Below are 16,318 nucleotides of genomic sequence, written 5' to 3' on the forward strand. Positions count from 1 at the left end.
GCATTACACTACACACAGCATTACAGTATTACAGCATTACACTACCCACAGCATTACACTACACACAGCACTACATTATTACACTACACACAGCATTACACTACACACAGCATTACAGTATTACAGCATTACAGTATTACAGCATTACACTACCCACAGCATTACACTACACACAGCACTACATTATTACACTACACACAGCATTACACTACACACAGTATTACAGCACTACATTATTACACTACACACAGCATTACACTACACACAGTATTACAGCACTACATTATTACACTACACACAGCATTACACTACACACAGTATTACAGCATTACAGTATTACACTACACACAGCATTACACTACACACAGCACTACATTATTACACTACACACAGCATTACACTACACACAGTATTACAGCATTACAGTATTACACTACACACAGCATTACACTACACACAGCATTACAGTATTACAGTATTACACTACACACAGTATTACAGTATTACGCTACACACAGTATTACAGTATTACAGGATTACACTACACAGCATTACACTACACACGGTATTACAGTATTACAGCATTACACTACACACAGTATTACAGTATCACAGTATTACAGTATTACAGTATCACAGTATTACAGTATTACAGTATCACAGTATTACAGTATTACAGCATTACACTACACACAGTATTGCAGTATTACAGTATCACAGTATTACAGTATTGCAGTATTACAGTATTGCAGTATCACAGTATTACAGTATTACAGTATCACAGTATTACAGTACAACAGTATTTGTTTACTGCTTCAGTGGAATATTGATGTATAAATCTTGATTGGTGTAGTTCTGTCCTTGAGCCGTTTTTGTCTATGAATGTTCTGTACTATGTCATGTATTATGTCATGTATTATGTCATGTACTATGTCATGTATTATGTAATGTACTATGTCATGTATTATGTCATGTACTATGTCATGTATTATGTCATGTACTATGTAATGTACTATGTCCTGTACTATGTCATGTACTATGTCATGTATTATGTCATGTACTATGTCCTGTACTATGTCATGTACTATGTAATGTACTATGTCCTGTACTATGTCCTGTACTATGTCATGTACTATGTCATGTATTATGTCCTGTACTATGTCCTGTACTATGTCATGTACTGTTGTGTACTATGTCATGTATTATGTCCTGTATTATGTAATGTACTATGTAATGTACTATGTCATGTATTATGTAATGTACTATGTCATGTACTATGTCATGTATTATGTAATGTACTATGTCATGTACTATGTCATGTATTATGTCATGCTAGCTAAAGACACATGTCTTTGATCAATCGCTCTCTCTCTAATGTTGTTCCACGTTAATCAAGCCGTTTCTAAGGAGATGACGTCACACCGATGAAAGGGGGCTGCGGTGAATTTAAAGCAACACCACTTAAGACAACGTCTTAAAGGCCTGCATTCCAAATGTGTCTCTGTTCCCTACATAGTTCCCATTCCTGGTCAATAGCAGTGCACTCGGTAGGGAGCAGGGTGCCCTTTGGGACACCGCTCGCGTGACTGTTTGTGAATTAAAACGACACCACTGAGACAACATTACACGGCTGACAAACATATAGAAACACCCTTCTTTTCTTTTTTTTACGATTGGGTTCCTTAACACTGTGATTGATTTACATTGTGAAAGAGATTATTCTTCTGAAATGTGGTGAATATTATAGGACCCAGCCATGGTTTTAAAGTAATGATCACACGTCAAGGTTACTTTCTCCAAGTAGAAATGATAACGTCATGTAGAAAAAGGAAGGAAGATTCCATCCTCAAGTCTGGCAATTTCATCACTGCAGTAAAATAAGACTTAATACGAAGAATGACATTACAAAAGCGCTCTCTCTCTCTCCACAGGACAGAGGACATCTCCACCTCTCTCTCTCTCCACAGGACAGAGGACATCTCCACCTCTCTCTCTCCACAGGATAGAGGACATCTCCACCTCTCTCTCTCTCCACAGGACAGAGGACATCTCCACCTCTCTCTCTCCACAGGATAGAGGACATCTCCACCTCTCTCTCTCTCCACATGATAGAGGACATCTCCACCTCTCTCTCTCTACACAGGACAGAGGACATCTCCAACTCTCTCTCTCCACAAGATAGAGGACATCTCCACCTCTCTCTCTCTCTCTCCACAGGATAGAGGACATCTCCACCTCTCTCTCTCTCCACAAGATAGAGGACATCTCCACCTCTCTCTCTCTCCACAAGATAGAGGACATCTCCACCTCTCTCTCTCTCTCCACAGCACAGAGGACATCTCCACCACTCTCTCTCTCTCCAAAGGACATCACCATCTCTCTCTCTCTTTCTACAGTACAGAGAGGGACATCCTTCTCTCTCTCTCTCCACAGGACAGAGGACATCTCCACCTATCTCTCTCTACACAGTACAGAGAGGGACATCTTTCTCTCTCTCTCTCCACAGGACATCTCCACCTCTCTCTCTCTCCACAGTACAGAGGGACCTCTCTCTCTTTCTCCACAGGACAGAGGACATATCCATCTCTCTCTCTCCACAGGACAGAGGACATCTCCATTTCGCTCTCTCTCCACAGTACAGAGAGGGACATCTCTCTCTCTCTCTCTCTCCACAGTACAGAGAAGGACATCTCTCTCTCTCTCTCCACAGTACAGAGAAAGACATTTCTCTCTCTCTCTCTCTCTCTCTCCACAGGACATCTCAATTTCTCTCTCTCTCCACAGTACAGAGAGGGACATCTCTCTCTCTCTCTCTCTCTCCACAGTACAGAGAAGGACATCTCTCTCTCTCTCTCTCTCTCTCTCTCCACAGTACAGAGAAGGACATCTCTCTCTCTCTCTCCACAGTACAGAGAAGGACATCTCTCTCTCTCTCTCTCTCCACAGTACAGAGAGGGACATCTCCATCTCTCTCTCTCTCTCCACAGTACAGAGAAGGACATCTCCATCTCTCTCTCTCTCTCCACAGTACAGAGAAGGACATCTCCATCTCTCTCTCTCTCTTAACAGCAGATGATATTACCAAGAGGGTAAAACTTCAGAATGAGTCACCATGGGAGGGAAAACGGTTTTGACGTCTGTCAAAAGAACAAGTTATTCCAAATGAGCAGAGATATTATTAACCCAATGAGTCCCACCATGTTCGGGGGATTTCTACCATTAGTCTATTTCTTCTGCGTCCGTAGACACCAACCATCAGTCTGAATCACGAGGCTGTGCTAAAGTGGTGTTTGTGAGACAAAAAAACATCTGTAGAGTCCGAATGGTTTGCACTACAAAGCTATCTATGAAGCTCGCTACGAAAAAGATTACTCTAATGAACACGCACATGTAGCATGTTTTGCTCTATGACTCTCACACGCTACAGAAGAGTCAGTAGAAGAGTCAATAGAAGAGTCAGCGGAAGAGTCAGTGGAAGAGTCAGTAGAGTCAGTAGAAGAGTCAGTAGAGTCAGTAGAAGAGTCAGTAGAAGAGTCAGTAGAAGAGTCAGTAGAAGAGTCAGTAGAAGAGAAGGGTCAATAGAAGAGTCAGTAGAAGAGTCAATAGAAGAGTCAATAGAAGAGTCAATAGAAGAGTCAGTAGAAGAGTCAGTAGAAGAGTCAGTAGAAGAGTCAGTAGAAGAGTCAGTAGAATAGTCAGTAGAAGAGAAGAGTCAGTAGAAGAGTCAGTAGAAGAGTCAATAGAAGAGTCAGTAGAAGAGTCAGTAGAAGAGTCAGTACGGGGTTCTCCTATGTAGACAATCCTAGGAAATACAAGGACATAGTGTCTATAATGCTGTAATAATGACCCAGTTTAACATTTTCTGCAGCATTGAAGGTCCACAAGAACACAGTGGCTTCCGTCATTCTTAAATGGAAGAAGTTTGGAACCGCCAAGACTCTTCCTAGCGCTGGCCACCCGGCTAAACTGAGCAATCGGGGGAGAAGGGCCTTGGTCAGGGAGGTGACCAAGAACCCGAATATCACTCTGACAGAGCTCCAGAGTTCCTCTAAGGAGATGGGAGAACCTTCCAGAAGGACAACCATCTCTGCAGCACTCCACCAAATCAGGCCGTTGCAGTGCCCTGCAAAAGTTTTTCCTATTTTGTTGCATTTCAACCTGTAATTTAAATGTATTTTTAGTTGGATTTCATGCAATGGACATACACAAAATGTCCAACTTGTTGAAGTGTTTCATAAAATTAAAACAAATTTAAAAACTGAAAAGTGGTGTGGTCATATGTGTATTCACCCCCTTTACCATGAAGCCCCTAAATAAGATCTGGTGCAACCAATTACCTTCAGAAGTCACATCAATAGTTCAATAAAGTCCACCTGTGTCAATCTAAGTGTCACATGATCTGTCACATGATCTGTCACATGATCTCAGATCTTCTTTAAGCACTGTTTTTTTCTGGCCACTCTTCTGTAAAGCCCAGCTCTGTGTAGTGTACGGTGTAAAGGGGTCCTATGGACAGATACTCCAATCTCCGCTGTGTATATAGCTGTTCTGAAAGGCCCCAGAGTATAGCTGTTCTGAAAGGCCCCAGAGTATAGCTGTTCTGAAAGGCCCCAGAGTATAGCTGTTCTGAAAGGCCCCAGAGTATAGCTGTTCTGAAAGGCCCCAGAGTATAGCTGTTCTGAAAGGCCCCAGAGTATAGCTGTTCTGAAAGGCCCCAGAGTATAGCTGTTCTGAAAGGCCCCAGAGTATAGCTGTTCTGAAAGGCCCCAGAGTATAGCTGTTCTGAAAGGCCCCAGAGTATAGCTGTTCTGAAAGGCCCCAGAGTATAGCTGTTCTGAAAGGCCCCAGAGTATAGCTGTTCTGAAAGGCCCCAGAGTATAGCTGTTCTGAAAGGCCCCAGAGTATAGCTGTTCTGAAAGGCCCCAGAGTATAGCTGTTCTGAAAGGCCCCAGAGTATAGCTGTTCTGAAAGGCCCCAGAGTATAGCTGTTCTGAAAGGCCCCAGAGTATAGCTGTTCTGAAAGGCCCCAGAGTATAGCTGTTCTGAAAGGCCCCAGAGTATAGCTGTTCTGAAAGGCCCCAGAGTATAGCTGTTCTGAAAGACCCCAGAGTTGGCAACCCCACTAAGCAAGGGGCACCACCAAGCAAGCAGCATCATGAAGACCAAGGAGCTCTCCAAACAGGTCAAGGACAAAATTGTGGAGAAGTACAGATCAGGGTTGAGTTATAAAAAAATATCAGAAACTTGAACATCCCACAGAGCACCAATAAATCCATTATCAAAAGATAATCCTGAAGGAGCTGCAAAGCTCCACAGTGGTCATGCAAGAGCTCAGTCATGATTTCAGTGCTGTGATCGTCGACTTCCTGAAGACCATTTATAATGAGGACATGCAAGAGCTCAGTCAAAGTGTAAACAAATGGTTTTAATGGTCGTTTTAGTGACGTGGTTTATGAATTTAAAATGTGTAAAGCAAGCCGTTTTCGCTGTGGTAATGCTGCAACGTTAACGAATCTGCACTCGCTTTTTTCTTTAAAGGCTTCCGCGTGCTTCCCAGCCAAAACAGTTCAGTAGAGTTGTCTTTCTTCCGCGTGCTTCCCAGCCAAAACAGTTCAGTAGAGTTGTCTTTCTTCCGCGTGCTTCCCAGCCAAAACAGTTCAGTAGAGTTGTCTTTCTTCCACGTGCTTCCCAGCCAAAACAGTTCAGTAGAGTTGTCTTTCTTCCGCGTGCTTCCCAGCCAAAACAGTTCAGTAGAGTTGTCTTTCTTCCGCGTGCTTCCCAGCCAAAACAGTTCAGTAGAGTTGTCTTTCTTCCGCGTGCTTCCCAGCCAAAACAGTTCAGTAGAGTTGTCTTTCTTCCGCGTGCTTCCCAGCCAAAACAGTTCAGTAGAGTTGTCTTTCTTCCGCGTGCTTCCCAGCCAAAACAGTTCAGTAGAGTTGTCTTTCTTCCGCGTGCTTCCCAGCCAAAAGAGTTCAGTAGAGTTGTCTTTCTTCCGCGTGCTTCCCAGCCAAAACAGTTCAGTAGAGTTGTCTTTCTTCCGCGTGCTTCCCAGCCAAAACAGTTCAGTAGAGTTGTCTTTCTTCCGCGTGCTTCCCAGCCAAAACAGTTCAGTAGAGTTGTCTTTCTTCCGCGTGCTTCCCAGCCAAAACAGTTCAGTAGAGTTGTCTTTCTTCCGCGTGCTTCCCAGCCAAAACAGTTCAGTAGAGTTGTCTTTCTTCCGCGTGCTTCCCAGCCAAAACAGTTCAGTAGAGTTGTCTTTCTTCCGCGTGCTTCCCAGCCAAAACAGTTCAGTAGAGTTGTCTTTCTTCCGCGTGCTTCCCAGCCAAAACAGTTCAGTAGAGTTGTCTTTCTTCCGCGTGCTTCCCGGCCAAAAGAGTTCAGTAGAGTTGTCTTTCTTCCGCGTGCTTCCCAGCCAAAACAGTTCAGTAGAGTTGTCTTTCTTCCGCGTGCTTCCCAGCCAAAACAGTTCAGTAGAGTTGTCTTTCTTCCGCGTGCTTCCCAGCCAAAACAGTTCAGTAGAGTTGTCTTTCTTCCGCGTGCTTCCCGGCCAAAAGAGTTCAGTAGAGTTGTCTTTCTTCCGCGTGCTTCCCAGCCAAAACAGTTCAGTAGAGTTGTCTTTCTTCCGCGTGCTTCCCAGCCAAAACAGTTCAGTAGAGATGATCTTTTTTCAAGTTTTTGAAGCATCGGTCATAGGTCTTTTAAGGGAGTGTGCGACTCGTTCGGTTCGGTGCCAGCCGAACTGAAGCATGCTGACGCATGAGGTCGCACTGTGTGCGTGTGTGTGTATATGTGTGTGTGTGTGTGTATGTATATGTGTGTGTGTATGTGTGTGTGTGTGTGTGTGTGTGTGTGTGTGTGTGTGTGTGTGTTTAGGCTTACACTTATCCACACTTGGACTATTGGAATACATTACAGTACTTGATGACCCGTGTAGTTTATTTAAGCCAATGCATCATGCTCTACAGTCAGTCACTGCTTGGCTGGGTGACCATAGTACCTTATTTGTGACCATGGAAGAGAGCTGTGGATTGATGGTGGAGCCAGAGGCTGGTTCCCAAATGGTAGTGCACTATGTAGGGAATAGGGTGCCATTGGGCCCTGGTCAAATGTAGTGCACTATGTAGGGAATAGGGTGCCATTTGGGGAAAAGTTCACTGTGGTGTTCCAGACTCTCAGTCGGCAGGCAGCTGTGTTCAGACGTGTCTTACTGCCCTGTTAACAGAGCTTTAGACTAGAGCGTGGGTGAATGAATGGATGGACATTTGCCATTTGGTTAAATGCTTCAATACTTACTGCTTGTGGGAACCAGGCGCTGGCCAGAGTAGGAGTGCTGATCTAGGATCCGTTTAACCTTTTAAATCAATAACACATTAAAAAAAGGAGGTACTCTGAGAGGCTTTATGAACACAAGCCCAGGACCCACAAACCCCGACTGCGCCCCCAAATGACACCCTTTTAAGGGCACAACTTTTCACCAGGGCCCTTAGGGACACAGACCCTGGCTGTCGGTCAGAAGGGCCAAGAGGAGCCACACCAAGATGAACAGCAGGGCGTGGGAACAGCTGATTTATGTGCATTTGGAGTTGCCTGACATTTTACCCTGGGAGAAAGCAAACCAACCATGAGACGGGACAGAGGAGTGGCACCGTTGCTCAAGCGTCCTTATTGGTTTAGAAGCTGGTTTTTGGCACTGATGTGAATCCTCCTGGTTGTTGACGTAACTTAGCCTGGTTAAACCAGGCTGAACACTGTGCTCACCCAGGCTATATGTTACATACCTCAAGGTATTATACAGCACCTCGGCATGGTGGAAGAGACCAAGGCAGAATGTAGACTGACAGCAGTGTGTTCTCTCTCTCACCAGGTTAGAAGACCTATGAGTCTTGTTACTCTCATTCAAATGTGTCCCATTGTCTGTCTACTTTCTCCCTCCGTTAGCCTGATCAAAGCACGAAGAACTGCTCTGTTACACACACACACACACACACACACACACACACACACACACAGTGAATGTCTGGGTCTCAGAGGAACAGAGATGGACAAGTCACTTCAGATTCCCAGTCATAATCTTGGATCCAGCCCACAGCCTCGGGAACAAATAAATAGTTCTGGAGCAACAAGAGACGTCTGGTTTGGCAACAGAAGAAAGTCAGGGCCTTGTCACGACTAGAATGCTTCCTCAAATGATTTTAAAATGCTACTTACCGAATTTCACATGATACGGTTTGGCCTGACATGCATCTATCATCTTCATACTATCTAGAAGTTTTATCATCAGGAACAAACATATGGCATTTATTGATTGTACTCTCAAAATCTGACGTTTTGTTTGGCTCAAAAAACAAAAATGACAGATTGTGGCTTTTTAAGATTGCCTGGAAAATCAACATAGGATGAGTTTCATCAAGGTTTTACATATGGTGGTTTCCTATAGAGACGTGGAAACAGGTGGATCTGGGATAACAGCCAATGGAAAGACGTCAAATTGTGTTCTATTTTATGTATAGGTGCACACGCCGTTGGATTGGCCAGGAGTCAGTGTAGCTGACATTCAGTAGCTGTGTGTGTGCTAGCTTTATGACAATGACTAATTGACGGTGACTCATTGCCCGTGCTCTTGGAGCACGAGGACGGTATACTACTGAGGCAGGGTTAAACTATGTCAGTTATGTCTGTTCCAACCAGCACATTCCTAAGTAAATATTCATAGCCAATATAAGATATACACAGAGTGATTTCCTCAGTCTCCATATGAGTAAACTGGCGTGCCACGTTCCGACCGGGAACAATGAGACAGCCAAGCCTGTCGCCTCGTACCGACCGGGAACAGTGAGACAGCCAAGCCTGTCGCCACGTTCCGACCGGGAACAATGAGACAGCCAAGCCTGTCGCCACGTTCCGACCGGGAACAGTGAGACAGCCAAGCCTGTCGCCTCGTACCGACCGGGAACAGTGAGACAGCCAAGCCTGACGCCACGTTCCGACCGGGAACAGTGAGACAGCCAAGCCTGTCGCCACGTTCCGACCGGGAACAGTGAGACAGCCAAGCCTGTCGCCACGTTCCGACCGGGAACAGTGAGACAGCCAAGCCTGTCGCCACGTTCCGACCGGGAACAGTGAGACAGCCAAGCCTGTCGCCACGTTCCGACCGGGAACAGTGAGACAGCCAAGCCTGTCGCCTCGTACCGACCGGGAACAGTGAGACAGCCAAGCCTGTCGCCACGTTCCGACCGGGAACAGTGAGACAGCCAAGCCTGTCGCCACGTTCCGACCGGGAACAGTGAGACAGCCAAGCCTGTCGCCACGTACCGACCGGGAACAGTGAGACAGCCAAGCCTGTCGCCACGTTCCGACCGGGAACAGTGAGACAGCCAAGCCTGTCGCCTCGTACCGACCGGGAACAGTGAGACAGCCAAGCCTGTCGACACGTTCCGACCGGGAACGGTGAGACAGCCAAGCCTGTCGCCACGTTCCGACCGGGAACAGTGAGACAGCCAAGCCTGTCGCCTCGTACCGACCGGGAACAATGAGACAGCCAAGCCTGTCGCCACGTTCCGACCGGGAACAGTGAGACAGCCAAGCCTGTCGCCTCGTACCGACCGGGAACAGTGAGACAGCCAAGCCTGTCGCCTCGTACCGACCGGGAACAGTGAGACAGCCAAGCCTGTCGCCTCGTACCGACCGGGAACAGTGAGACAGCCAAGCCTGTCGACACGTTCCGACCGGGAACGGTGAGACAGCCAAGCCTGTCGCCACGTTCCGACCGGGAACAGTGAGACAGCCAAGCCTGTCGCCTCGTACCGACCGGGAACAATGAGACAGCCAAGCCTGTCGCCACGTTCCGACCGGGAACAGTGAGACAGCCAAGCCTGTCGCCTCGTACCGACCGGGAACAGTGAGACAGCCAAGCCTGTCGCCTCGTACCGACCGGGAACAGTGAGACAGCCAAGCCTGTCGCCTCGTACCGACCGGGAACAGTGAGACAGCCAAGCCTGTCGCCACGTTCCGACCGGGAACAGTGAGACAGCCAAGCCTGTCGCCTCGTACCGCCCGGGAACAATGAGTGGGAACTGGGAACAATTTTTTATTTATTTTATTTTATTTCACCTTTATTTAACCAGGTAGGCTAGTTGAGAACAAGTTCTCATTTACAATCGCGACCTGGCCAAGATAAAGCAAAGCAGTTCGACACATACAACGACACAGACTTACACATGGAGTAAAACAAACGTTCTACCGGGAACAATGAGACAGTCAAGCCTATCGCCTCGTTCCGACCGGGAACAATGAGACAGTCAAGCCTATCGCCTCGTTCCGACCGGGAACAATGAGACAGTCAAGCCTATCGCCTCTTTCCGACTGGGAACAATGAGACAGTCAAGCCTATCGCCTCTTTCCGACTGGGAACAATGAGACAGTCAAGCCTATCGCCTCTTTCCAACTGGGAACAATGAGACAGTCAAGCCTATCGCCTGCTTCCCAATCAAAAGCATTCATGCTTATAATACAGCATTTTGTGATGTTTTTGTTTGTTCAGCTGTTTTTGTTCTTCTCAGCTGTTCACGCACACATTTATTTTATTGAGGCAAGTCGAAGTTCGGTAGCCGAAGCCTTACGCTCCTTCGTTGGTAAATGGTCAACAGTACTACTAATAGGAGAGGGAATTACGTACGGGATTCTTCAGGGAAGTGTTTCTTGTCATTCGACGAGAGACAACTAGCTTTCCCACATATTTATCTTCCCTTATTCATAATCTTAAAATGGTACACATTATTTGAATGACGACATTAACTGAAAAATTAGGCCACTTTGTAGATTCACTGAACACATCACATGAAGTGCCAGTCAAACGTTAGGACACACCTACTCATTCAAGGGTTTTTCTTTATTTTTACTATTTTCTACATTGTAGAATAATTGAAGACATCAAAACTATTAAACAACACACATGGAATCATGTAGTAACCAAAAGTGTTAAACAAATCAAAATATATTTTAGATTTTAGATTCTTCAAAGTAGCCACCGTTTGCCTTGATGACAGCTTTGCACGCTATTGGTATTCTCTCAACCAGCTTCACCTGGAATAATTTTCCAACAGTCTTGAAGGAGTTCCCACATATGCTGAGCACTTGTTGGCTGCTTTTTCTTCACTCTTCGGTCCAACTCATCCCAAACCATCTCAATTGGGTTGAGGTCGGGTGATTGTGGAGGCCAGGTCATCTGATGCAGCACTCCATCACTCTCCTTCTTGGTCAAATAGCCCTTACACAGCCTGGAGGTGTGTTGGGTCATTGTCCTGTAGAAAAACAAATTATGGTCCCACTAAGCGCAAACCAGATGGGATGGCGTAACGCTGCAGAATGCTGTGCCTTGAAATCTAAATAAATCACTGACAGTGTTACCAGCAAAGCACCCCCCACACCATCACACCTCCTCCTCCATTCTTCACGGTGGGAACCACACACCTCCTCCTCCATGCTTCACGGTGGGAACCACACATGCGGAGATTATCCATTCACCTACTCTACATCTCACAAAGACACGGCTGTTGGAGCCAAAAATATCACATTTGGACTCGTCAAACCAAAGGACAAATTTCCACCGGTCTAATGTCCATTGCTAGTGTTTCTTGGCCCAAGCAAGTCTCTTCTTATTAATAGTGGTTGCTTTGCAGCAATTCGACCATGAAGGCCTGATTCACACGGTCTCCTCTGAACAGTTGATGTTGAGATGTGTCTGTTACTTGAACGCTGCGAACCATTTATTTGGGCTGCAATTTCTGAGGCTGGTAACTCTAATCAACCTATCCTTGGGTTGGCAGGTAGCCTAGTGGTTAGAGCGTTGCAATCTGAGGTGCAGTTAACCCTCTGCAGCAGAAGAGGGAACTCTGGGTTTTCTTTTCACTGTGTTGGTCCTCATGAGAGCCAATTTCATCGTAGAGCTTGATGGTTTTTGCGACTGCACTTGAATACACTTTCAAAGTTCTTGACATTTTCCAGATTGACTGAACATCATGTCTTAAAGTAATGATGGACTCTTGTTTCTCTTTACTTATTTGAGCTGTTCTTGCCATAATATTGGCTTGGACTCTTACCAAATAGGGCTGTATTCCACCTCTACCTTGTCACAACACAACTGATTGGCTCAAACGCATTTAGGAAAGAAATTCCACAACTTTTAACAAGGCACACCTGTTAATTGAAATGCATTCCAGGTGACTACCTCATGAAGCTGGTTGAGAGAATGCCAAGTGTGTGCAAAGCTGTCATCAAGGCAAAGGGTGGCTACTTTGAAGAATCTTAAATATATTCAGATTTGTTTAACACTTCTTCGGTTCCTACATGATTCCATATGTGTTATTTCATAGTTTTGATGTCTTCACTATTATTCTACAACGTATAACATAGTAAAAAATAAAAACCCTTGAATGAGTAGGTGTGTCCAAACGTTTGACTGGTACTGTAGATACATAGACTTGATTGACTTGACTTATTCATGTCAGCTCCTAGAAGAGCAGTAGAGCAACATATAAATACAAATAAAAAGGCACTTAAAAGTTTCTCATGAAGATATCAACATTGCAGATCATTGAAAAAAACTTTCCCTTTAGTGTCAATAACAATGTATTTCAATCACAGATGTGTGAATATGTAAAATACTGATCAAATCATTCACCTAGAAGCAGAAAAACACAAAATCAGACTGAACATGGTCATAGGGGAAAAGTGTCAGGAAGGCAGAGTCTTTTCAACTTCTGTCCTACTACTGATTATTGCGTTTTCTCATGTTAAACTGGACTATACTGCCACCTGGTGTCCATATTAAACTGGACTATACTGCCACCTGGTGTCTTCTCATATTAAACTGGACTATACTGCCACCTGGTGTCCATGTTAAACTGGACTATACTGCCACCTGGTGTCCATGTTAAACTGGACTATACTGCCACCTGGTGTCCATGTTAAACTGGACTATACTGCCACCTGGTGTCCATGTTAAACTGGACTATACTGCCACCTGGTGTCCATGTTAAACTGGACTATACTGCCACCTGGTGTCCATGTCTACTGCCTCAAGACCCTGATGGAGAACTCCATCTCTTCTTATGGAATTCCTGTCGTTTCCCATTTTACTATTTGGGAGAAGATATATTTCCTTCCTTAGATAAAAGCCAGAAACGAACAGAACGCTTAAATCAATTCAATCCGACCTCAGTAGATGGACTAACATCCCAGTTGCTTTAACAAGCAGAAAATCTATTGTCAAAATGAATATAAATCTCCACAGCTGAATTCCTGTAGTTCAATGCTTCCCATGTCTCCCCCTTCTGGCTATTGAGATAAATTACATAGTGCGGTTTCAAAATGTATACGGCAAGGTGAACGACTCCAGATTAAATGAACAAACTTACAAAGAGGAACACTATCCGTTCCAAACTTTAAATTGTATTTCCAGGCTCTAGCATTTCGTCCCATCCTAAAATTGGTTTCAACATGATTCTTCTGCCCCCCTGGCTGAGTATAGAAAGAACTATGGCTTCTCCTATTGCCCTAGAAGAGGCGGGATTCACTGATATGTTCCACCGTAAACTTGGCTTTGGTCCTATTGTTACTCACACAAGCTTTATTGGGCTCAAAATTTTAAAACAATGTCACCGTGAATCAAAATTGCATGCCCATACTCCAATATTTCAAGATAATGCTTTGCGATATGGGGGACGGACTGTTGCATCCCCACACTGGTCCAAATGTGGAATCTGTACTGATATCATGGACAGTAATGGTTTGAGAACATTCCACAATACAAGGCGGCTTCTTTTATATTTACACCTTAGGTCAGCCATGCCGGCCTCTGGACTCTCTTAGGAATCCCAACTACCGAAACAGACAATGATGGGATTTATAAATAAATGATCTGGGTTCCTGAAAGGACTACCTCTATGATATATATATATAAACAACCTTTGGAAAGCTCATATTCTAAAGCTAGCCATTAAAAAAAAGTATGGAACCGCAGATCTATTTGAATCTGAACCACACTGGAACAGAATATGGAAAAATATGACCTTGGCATCACGTAATCCGAACCATCAATTTATACATTTTAAATTATTTCAGACTATTTTACACCAAGGAAAGGTTTTACGAATCATTTTGGCCCCAACTTCCAAATGTGTCTCCTAAATCAGGTAGGCACATTCCTTCATATTATATGAGAGTGCCTTGTAGTTTTTTTTATTACTTTTTTAAGTTAACCGTTATTTAACTAGGCAAGTCATTTAAAAACAAATTCTTATTTACAATGACAGCCGACCCCGTCCAAACCCGGACGACGCTCTTTTATCATTTCCCCCCCAAAAATACTGTATGTAAAATGTGTCCTTCCAATTTGTTCAGTACAAAGCAGTAAACATCAGTAGTGGTGAAAACCTAATTTCATTTACATTTGTTAATATAAATAAACCTGATTTATTCCTCCCATGTCTTGATTATAATTGATTTTTGTTTAGAAAAAAATAAAATAATCACATTTTCTCCCCAAAAATAAATTGCGCTGGTATTGATAAATATGATCTAGCAGGTAAATGGCAAATATTAACCATGTATGCTGTCTATATTGCTTGTAATTGATATGTCAACATCTATGTATATTGTAAAGGCTGTATTGTTCGCGGGTCCATCAGACCCATTGGGTGAATAACCAAAACAATGAATACCACACAAGGGTTAACCTGTATTTAATGAATTGGAAACCCATTTACCTTGTACTTTTTATTCAGTACATGGGAATTTAACCACAAAAGTTGTTTACAAGCACTATGCACCACCTTCTATCCTGGTGGGGAAATGTGCATATTGTTTTTCCTGCATATATTACAATATTTGCATGAAAATCTAAAAAAAATAAAAATTAAAAATTGCCAAATTGAACAGAAATGAGAGTAACAAAACAAAGACAATATTTGGGGCAAAAAGTCTAAAATAAAAGCAAGTTCAGACCTTCAGGTTTAAAGCCGTCTGTGGTCAAACCTTGGCTACGTGAATCATGAAATAATACATTTCAAACTGATAGCTGTCACTAACAATTTTACATGTAGAATCCACGTTTAGAGAGCAAGTTAAAAAAGTAAGTTCCTCTAAGGATGTATTCAAAGATACTCCAACACCATCATTCAGTTTACCGATGACACAACCGTGGTAGGCCTGATCAACGATGAGACTGACTTCCTCCCTACAGGCTGAGACCTGGCCGTGTGGTGCCAGGACAACAACCTCTCCCTCAACGACGAGACAGCCTATAGGGAGGAGGTCAGAGACCTGGCCGTGTGGTGCCAGGACAACAACCTCTCCCTCAACGTGATCAAGACAAAAGGAGATGATTGTGGACTACAGGAAAAGGAGGACCGAGAACACCCCCATTCTCATCGCCGGAGCTGCAGTGGAGCAAGTTGAGAGCTTCAAGTTCCTTGGTGTCCACATCACCGACAAACTAACATGGTCCAAACACACCAAGACAGTTGTGAAGAGGGAAGGACAAAACCTATTCCCCCTCAGGAGACTGAAAAGATTTGGCATGGGTCTCAGATGCTCAAAAGGTTCTACAGCTGCACCACAGAGAGGATCCTGACTGGTTGCATCACTGTCTGGTACGGCAACTACTCAGCCTCCGACCGCAAGTCACTACAGAGGGTCGTGCGTACAGCCCAGTACATCACAGGGGCAAAGCTGCCTGCCATCCAGGACCTCTATAGCAGGCGGTGTCAGAGGAAGGCCCTAAAAATGGTCAACGACTCCAGCCACCCTAGTCAGACTGTTCTCTCTGCTACCGCATGGCAAGCGGTAATGGAGCACCAAAAGGCTTCTTAACAGCTTCTACCCAGAAGCCATAAGTCTCCTGAACAGCTAATCAAATGGCTACCCAGACTATTTGTATTGCTGCCCCCCCTTTTACACTGCTGCTACTCTCTGTTTATTATCTACGCAGTCACTTCACTTTATTTTCTATTAAAACTGCATTGTTGGTTAATAAGGGATTGTAAGAAACACCTGTTGTATTCGGCATTTCACTGTAAAAAGGTTTACACCTGTTGTAGTCAGCATTTCACTGTAAAAGGTTTACACCTGTTGTATTCGGCATTTCACTGTAAAAAGGTTTACACCTGTTGTAGTCAGCATTTCACTGTAAAAGGTTTACTTACACCTGTTGTATTCGGCACATGTGACAAATAACATTTGATTTGATTTATTGATCCAAATAGTTTAAATCTATAGCTTTCTTTCCTCGTTGATAATATTCCACCGTAATCCACACACA

The 16,318-nt window shown here is 44.3% G+C and overlaps 1 long non-coding RNA gene across 1 annotated transcript; it reads right to left on the bottom strand.

The window, feature by feature from the left end:
• Positions 1 to 14,724: 14,724 nt before the first annotated feature.
• LOC149983149 (uncharacterized) lies at positions 14,725 to 16,088 on the bottom strand. The gene is made up of 2 exons (XR_016495842.1): positions 15,322 to 16,088; positions 14,725 to 15,249 (listed from the first exon to the last, which is right to left on the bottom strand). It is a non-coding gene; the product is annotated as an uncharacterized LOC149983149 (long non-coding RNA).
• Positions 16,089 to 16,318: the final 230 nt, after the last annotated feature.

Source organism: Oncorhynchus mykiss, chromosome 5, assembly GCF_057628025.1.
Source record: "Oncorhynchus mykiss isolate SJ-2025 chromosome 5, ASM5762802v1, whole genome shotgun sequence".
Classification (NCBI taxonomy): Eukaryota; Metazoa; Chordata; class Actinopteri; order Salmoniformes; family Salmonidae; genus Oncorhynchus; species Oncorhynchus mykiss.